Raw genomic sequence first — 9,073 nt, forward strand, 5'->3', positions numbered from 1 at the left:
AGGAACTCATTTAGCTATAGATAATGATCTAAAGTACTGGTATCAGTTGATATCTGATAATAAAGTTAAAAATCTAGATTTCTTAAAACAAGAATTTGATCTAAGAGAAACTTGCTGGTTAGAGGTTCAGACCTTTAGACAACATCTCATTAATAAAATAGATCTAATGTCTATAACAGTTAAAGAATCTATTCCAACACTGATTGATTACTTGATATTAAATTTACAACATAAAGTTTCTGATAAAGGTAAACTTTCATACATACATAAAATTATCAGACAAGAAACTTTTTACAGTGTAGATTCATACTGGAATTATTTCACTTCTATTAATGGGGACCCACCAAATCAACAAGATAAACAATATATATTGGAATCTGCTTATAGAACTACGTCTTCCATTGTCTGGAGACTTTATACATGGAAATTTTTACATAGATCTTTTTATACACCTTTGATGATGAATAAAATAAATAATAAAGATAATTTATGTAAGAGATGTAATGTAGAAATTAATGCTGACTGGGCTCATATGTTTTATGACTGTATAAAATTGCAAGAATACTGGAAGTCAATTAATGAATTTTTGCAGGCTCTTTTTACAGATAATTTCATTATTTCTAAATCTCTTATATTATTCAACACACCTGTACCTCAAAGTGTTAAAAAGGTTAAGCTTCCCTTGTTATGGTCTATTCTAGCAGTGGCTAGGAAAATAATAACTAGAAATTGGATTTCCGATACACCTCCTTCGTTCAATGAATTTAAACATGTTATGAATATAGTGTGCCATATGGAAATAAACACAATTAGGACAAGAACAAACAGAAAAACATCTTATTATATTGTATGGGATAATTTACAAAATTTGTTAAAAAAATTTTAATTTCAATAGCATGGTATTTTAGTTTAATTAATTGATCTGATTGTAGTGGATGTCTTTGTAAATACTTTAGTTGTTTTGTTGAATATTATAATAATACCTATTTTTAATTACTTGTATAAAATTGTTATGATATTTCTCTTATATGTTAAAACAATAAACCTGTTTTGAAAAAAAAAGAAAATGAGGTAAGAGGAGGGATCTTTAAGAAATGATGGGAGAGATTCCCATAGTCTGGGACCTAGTTTGGGTCGTTAGAGGAGAGGATATGAGAAGCTAAGATTTGGTGTATCTAAGTTGTTTGGAGGCTAGTGAGGGGAAGGTGTCATTCTTGATAAGTTGAAATAGTTCAGAGACAAGTAGAAAGTCAACATGTTGTTTCACAGGCACCCATTTAATTTTTCACTGGTTTCATTGTGGTATTTATTTCTTGGGGAGAGAATTATGAATCTGCAAATTGATCTGAGATGGACTGAATGTAAGAAACAGTTCTTTTAGAGGCTGCACCAATTAAAGTGAAACAATATTCTAGCTGACCGACTAAGATACCTGCATTTCTACAGGGTCTAGATAGAAAAGGAAAGATCATATTAACAATGACTAGGAGAGAGTTGATTGTTTTTCATTTGTAGCATAGGTGGATTTGGAAATTTAAGAAGGAGTGCAACCAAATCCCTAGGAATTTGAATGAAGTGACATTTTCACTACTGGTATTAAGATGACCAGGATTTTTAGAGGCCTGGAGATAAAAATGAGCCTTTGCCTAGTTCCAAAAAACACTGCTTTGTTTAAGAGGAGTTAAGCAGTAATTGTTTGTCACTAACTCATTGGATAAGGGCATGAAAACCAGTCTGAAGTTTGAGTTCAAGAGAAGAGTCAGAGGGACCCGAGCAGAATAGGACCATGCCATTAGCATAAAGTAGTAGAAGATGATGGGATACGTCAATAGGAAGTTTATTAATGTAGACAGAAGAGAGTACAGGTGTCAGAATAGATCCTTGAGGGTCACCTTTCTGCAGAGGAACTGATATAGAGGTTGATGAATTCAGATTCACTGAGAACTGCTAGTCAGAAAGATAGTTTTTGAGCAAGGGCAGTGTGCCACCACTAATTCCTATTTCAGTGAGGTGGTCTAAGAGAACTGAGTGTTCAAGAAGATCAAAGACTGTGATAAGGCCAATAAAACTGTTTCCAGTAATTAGACCTTTAACCATTCCAAGAAGAATGTTGCTGCTGAGTGTTTAGATAGCTGTGGATGTAATGTAACCAGACTAACAGCCATGCTGCTTTTGAGAAAGAAGGTGCCATTGGCTGATATATTGAGTAAGTTGCAACTAAAGTTATTGTTCCAGAATCTTATCTACAGTAGGGAGAATAGAAATGGGCCAAGCATCTGATTGAATGGAGGGGTTTCTTAAGGAGTGGTTTTATAATGGCATTTTCTCCAGATATTAGACATAATATTAAATGTAATACATAGGTTGTAGATGTGTTTCAGTGGGGTTGTGAAGTTTTTTCTACAGTGATAAATAAACCATTAATGAAGGTTGTCTGATGGTGGTGGGGTGTCCTTGTATGTGATAGCTCTGAAGTAGAATGAAGGGATGTATGGGGAGGTGGGAGTGTCAGATTCAGTTTGGTATTAGCAGGAGAAAGGGCTAGTAAGCTTGTAGAAATGAGAAAGAAACTCAGAGGCAGAAATTTAACAAGATGCGGAATTACTGGAGGGAAGGATCTTCCATCTTGTAAGATGGTTGATATCATTCTAGACGTTTTGGTGTGATTTTATTATTGTAGTCTGATATGATTGATCAGGTGATTTTTATGATGGTGTATAGCTTGCTTGGCAAGGTTGTGTAGCCGGATGTAGTGCTGTCTGTTTATAGTAGTAAGAAGTGCTTTCAAGAATGCAATGCTTTGCCTCTGAGTTGTAGAAGACCTTTAAACTCATATATTAAGCAGTTGTTAGTTTTAGGTTTGTATAGTCTTTGGGTTATTGGGAAGCAGGAGTTTTGCAGATCAATCAGTAAAAAGATGAGTAAATCTGTAGTAGTAGTGCTACGGTCGGATGAATTCAGGATTAGTGACCAGTCCATTAAGGGGAGGGTGGATTAAAGTTTGTTAAAGTTTTACTGTGATTTATTGCAGACAGATATGAGCTTTGGAGATATGTTTACATATGGTTGACAATTATAAAAACTAATTGGGCAAAAGTCATTGAAAGACTGTGTATGAATGGTGGCATTTGAGAGAAGAGAATGTTTGTTAATTAATATGAGAGCTAGGAGGGAGTGCTGATGTGCTGATGCTAGGTCTAGTAAGTTGAGATATGAGCTTAGACAGGATGAATTATATCAAAAGAGTGTTTGTGTCATTTAAATGTGACAGAGCAAGTTGAGACTGAAGTCTCCAAGTATTATGGGATTTTTGATATTATTTGTAAAGGAAATTATTTTATTTAGTTGAATATTTAGTTTGGGGAATAAGGAGGGTGGTGGTAGATATGTTACAGATAGACGTAATATAATATTCTTGTGGGAGGGCAAGGGGACAAATAGACAATTAGAATAATTATTGGTGTTAGCATTTCCTTACATAAGTAGTTGGATGTTTAAGTGTGACTTGAACACAAAAAATAGTTCCATCCCTTGTCTTCTCCCTGGTCTGGTGTCAAAAAACTGGTTGCAACCAGGAAAAAAATGGTATAAAGGATTGTTAGCCTTAACCCATGATTCTGTGGTAGCAACTAAATCAGGCTTATGTAAGGAAATTAAGGAAATGATCTGGTTAGTTTTGTTTCTTTTACTCTGTTAAATAGGGTGCAGACAGTGAAGATGGACCTGGATTAGCTTTGATATATATATATATATATATATATATATATATATATATATATATATATATATATATATGTGTGTGTGTGTGTGTGTGTGTGTGTGTGTGTGTGTGTGTGTGTGTAGTAGTAACTGAAGTAGCTGGACTGATAAGTGTGGTAAGATATGGTAATGGAGGAAAGATGGAGGATATGTATGAGCTGCTTAACTTTGAATGAGGAAAATATAAAAAGGTAGTATTAAATAGAACTGGTTGAAGCATGAGTGGGTGCACTTTACAGAGTGATATATATATCAGGTATTGTTAGGAGGGATAGTAGTGGGTTTTAACAGGAGGAGCAATACTAGGTAATTAGAAAAGAGGAATACTTGCCCTTTTCCACTGGCATTGGAGAAATTGTTAAACTTGGGTGAGGATGTATTGTCTAATAAATTACTGTTCCTGTCTTTGAACCAAGACTTAGAATCAGGATGCTTACCCCTCTTAAGATTGAGTTCTGATGGCCCTGTAGCCCATTCATTAGTCTCCCTGTATACTCCTCAAAATAAATGATCCTCCTCCATAATACAGCCCCATCTTTGTTTCATCTCCTGCACCGATGCCATGGTCCTGTGATAAATGTATATAAATCAGTACCTAGAACAGCAAAAAGGTGCAGAGTGGTAAAACGAAACCAGTAACACCACAAAAAACACTCATCCAGTTGCTAGAAACCAAACACGATAATTCAGAAGTAGTATTTTAATCCACACAAAGGTAAGAAGGACACAGTAAGCGCTTTTGTCATATCAGACTTCTTCAAAACTGTGTAACACAATAAAATAACAGCTTTTATAAAAAAACACTCCCCCATTTAACACATTAATTAAATCTTAAGGTCCTACACATTAGTTTAAAAATATAAGTCAACCTACTGACATGAATTAAATGTTAGCAAATACAAATACTAGTCTTTCATAATAAAATATATATGTAAACAATCCCTAAAAACTATAACTTAATGGCCCTATGTTTTAACTCAGGTTTGATACAAATGTGGTCATTAATACCAGGGGCTACAGTGGCATTCAGATGCAGTTAAATGGGGGAGTGCTTTTTTATAAAAGCTCTTATTTTATTGTGTTACACAGTTCTGAAGAAGTCTGATACGATGAAAGTTCTTACTGTGTCATTTTACCTTTGTGTGGATTAAAATACTACTTCTGAATTATTGTGTTTGGTTTCTGGCAACTGGATGAGTGGTTTTTGTGGTTTTAAACGTATATAAATATTAAAAGGGAATGATGCACATAATTATAATAAGTCTTGAATGCAGTTAGCAAGAAAATGAGACGATTTTATGAGTTAACCTCAAAAATAAAAGTTGAAACAGACTTGGTGTTACTGTCCCTAACTGAGCCATTTATAGGGTTGGCCTGTCTTTAAATATTAATCAACAATGTCACATAAAATAACACTGTGCAAAATGGGTCTCTATCAGTTTATCGAATGCACTACTTACCAAACAACTCTTCATCAAACTCAGTTAAGCAAAACCTTCCCCTGGCTTCACGAAGCTCCATGCAAGAATAAGGCTATTCTTGAACGGAGTGGTTCATGTCAGTTTAAGATAGCAGCGTGCCTTGCATATGCATGAAGGCACACTGCTGTCTAAACTAAATGGACACAAGCCAGGAACGAGCACAGGGGGCATGCGTCAGCAGTTACAGCACCTGAAACATGCCCCCTTCACTCTGAAAGTGCCATACAGCACTTTCTGACATGGATAAGTGTCAAATGATATAATATTAGAGCCTGGCTCTAATATTATATAGTAAACAAGTGTCCGCAGACACTGAAATGTAAATAGCTAACATTTCAGTGTCCGTGGACACTGAAAATAAATAAAAAGAAACACCTATAGAAGACAGCAGCCTTCAAGTGCACACCCCCAAATGTATGTACTCTTGTCCTACATGCTTGGAAGCAGTATGGCAAGAGGAAAGGAGTAAAAAATGAAAAAAATGGAATAATAATTTTTTTTCGTGAAGTAAATCTGAAGTTTAAGTGTCGCGCAGCTTGTTTGCATGGCATGCTGCTTTGCTCAGTTTGGCTGAAATCCTGAAAATGATAGACAAGTGCTACTGTGATAGAAAACATCACCAAGCTGCTGTAGCATAGTGGTACTGCCATGGTAGAGCATATAGAACATGCTCGGTTCAAATTCCTCCTCTGCCAAATTATTTAATAAACTTTTAAGGAATTTGAATAATAGATGTCAATCATATGTGTCACGTATAGCACAGTAGGGTGGGAATATGTAAAATATAAATGTAAAAAACAATTTATAATGTTAATGAAAAAAATAGATTTAAGCAATGCTTTGCTAGTGTAAACATTGCTTACCTGCATTCAGCTCTGCTTAGCTGATGTAAGCATTACTATGTGGATTTGCATGGAGCTAAGCATAGTGCAGCATATTAAAACCAGCAATCAAGAAAAAGTGTGGAAAGCAGCCCTATTTAAACTGCACAGGCAGGAATATAGCCATAACAATTTGGGATTGCACACAGCAGGACTGCAATGGCTGGTGTTGGAGAAGGTGTGCTCTTCCGAGCGCAATGTTGTGGTATCCAGGAGTCCAGGGTCATGGTTGGGCTCCTAGTTAAAAACCATGACAGCAGGCTGCTGCAGGGTCAGTACCATGGCTCGCAGTACAAAGTGGAGGCCTGGGACCAGCTAGCACATGATCTCCCCAGTGCCACTGGCGTACCCCACACTGGTGAGTAGGTACATCATCACTATTACCACCTGAAGCAGAGGAGGGGTGCACTCATGGACCAGTGGATCCAAGAAGCCTGAGTGCAAGATGTCCCACCTGTCTATAAGTATGCAGTCTTATGTATCTCTAAGTATGGAAAAAGTTCAACTTATGACTGTGCAGGTGTGATTAATGTGTGATGTCTCCCCATACAGCTGCTGTGGAGAGGTCTCAAAATGTACAGGATCTTGCACAGTGACTGGCCTGGCTGCATCAGCAGTATGGTGAGTATAGAATATCCCCTACTATTAGCAGTAATGGTAGTACTGCTTGTATATATAATTGTGCTGTAAAAGTCAGCAATAAATGCCTGTGTAAGGCTGCCAGTGTTACAATGGAGTATTCAAAGCTGCTGTGCAAGACAGATATCAGTAGCAGACAAAGTACGATATGCAGGAGAGGAATATTAGAATATGTATGAGTGTGTCTGAGTGAACCTGCCAAGAAAGACCCATGTCAGGGCTACTGTAACAGTTACAAATGAAAAGCATTCCCCTGTGCAGATCATTCAGGAATAGTTATTGTGGATTTCTGAGTCATACACAGATATGTATGTCAAAACTAATAAAGGTGATCCCAAACACTGGTGTGTGTCATCTCATTTGTACCTGATAAACAGACATGTGCATGTCCTGCAGAATGCATTAACTGAGGTGAATGATTTAGCATTGCTTGTCTGCATACTTTAGAATGGGCATGTCAAATAACTGGAAAAAAGCAACAGTACATATTCCCATCAGAATGTGTGTTTGTCTGCCAGCATTGTCCTGTGTTAACCTTTCCATTTCAGCCGTATGTACCTATGAATGTACTGAGAAATGTATAAGGCTAACAGGTACAGACCTAAAGCCTACACTGTGTCCTCAGGAATCTAAATTGCAGTAGGTAGTTGTAAAACAGTCAAATGTGCAATCCAGCTAATTTGCACATGTTTCACAAACAGTGACACCAATATCTGTTATGTATGCATAAAATGTACTGAAAATGGGAAACAAATAATGCAACATGTGATAATAAAAGTAGTGTGCACAAAAATGTGTACTAGATAGAAATGTCACAAGCCAAGCACAACACTTCCCCAGTAGCTTAGTCTGATAAAGACTAGGCCTGTAATTCAATTTTGCACACAGCATGGTTCGAATCCAGAGACCACCACTAACATCTCAGTCTGCTTCTACAGATTTAAACTGCAATCTGAATAGAAAAAATCATGTACTGCAACACATGCATTTCCCATACAGGGCACACAGGTAAAGCAATCTGAATAGAAATACTAGTATGATGTGTATAACTATGAAAGGTGTAAAATTTCTGTGTTGACCATCCCCAGTCCTACAAATAGATGCAAGCTAAACATCCACACCCTGCAGTCTAGCCCAGACAAGACCCTCATGTGTCATGTTGTCACGGATAGTTCCCCCAGTTGACAAGTAACCTGCAAACAGAGAATGTCCCAGTAGATGTATGTGAAAGAAGCAACACACACTCCAGGGCTTGCAACTAAAATGTGAATCTGAAATATGTGTAGAAACTGCAATGTAATGTGCACACAGTTCATCTGGACAGGCCCACAGGTAAAGAAATTGGTATAGAGACAGATCTGATGTGTATAACTAAAATACGAGTACAATTTCTCTGTTGATATCTACAGCGGTTGGTGTACTGTAGCAGCCCCATGTCCCAGCTCGACTGTAAGTGTGGTCAGAATGTAGAGTAGTGAATAGTAGTGTACTGACAAATATACTTGATAGCAGTTGTCAATTGAATATTTTCCCTTCCCCCACCATTCAACTGATCCAACCATCACACCGAAACCAACATGGGTATGTTCCTAAACATATCTCTACTGTTGGGACTGTTGTTCCATTTGGTTTATCATTGTTAAAACTGTGTGCATACTAATATCCCCTGTTGATTAATCATCTTATTGCCTGTCTGACATACCACTAACTGGCATGCTGTTGCAACCCTGAATGCCATTCTATATATGCATGGGTTATGTTGGTTGTGGCACTGTTATAATTGCACTATTTTGGGTTAATGGGAATATCCATGCATGCTATTTTGACTAATGTTGTAATGTGTTGTGCATGACTAACCAATATTCATTGTTAATTTCCACACCATAGCACTTATGGGAAGGCAGATCCCAGCAGATCCGCCTCTCCCACCCCACCTGGCCGAGGCACCGGGTCCCAGCACATCTGGGACCCAACTGAGACCTCTCTCATCTGCTGGTCCTGCACCACTCTCGGGTGAAACTGCTGCAGGGGATGGGGATCACCCCCCCCACAAGTGGGCATGTTGAGGACGTTGTCACCTGGGATGAGGTCTGTGGCATGCTGTGCAGTGTCCTTCAGATGGGGCTGGATGACCACCTGCAACAGGTGGAGGGCAGGCTGTTGCAACTAGAGGGGCAGCAAGCCCCTCCAGCTCAGCCCTCCACAAAGCCACCTTCGGGACTGTGATGAAGTAGTGGTGACTGCCATCGGGTGGAAACATCAGTGCCACTGCTACCACCTTGGGGGCTCATGACCCTCAGCTTCCCAACCACC

Source organism: Protopterus annectens, chromosome 2.part0, assembly GCF_019279795.1.
Source record: "Protopterus annectens isolate FY-2018-M chromosome 2.part0, PAN1.0, whole genome shotgun sequence".
NCBI lineage: Eukaryota > Metazoa > Chordata > Ceratodontiformes > Protopteridae > Protopterus > Protopterus annectens.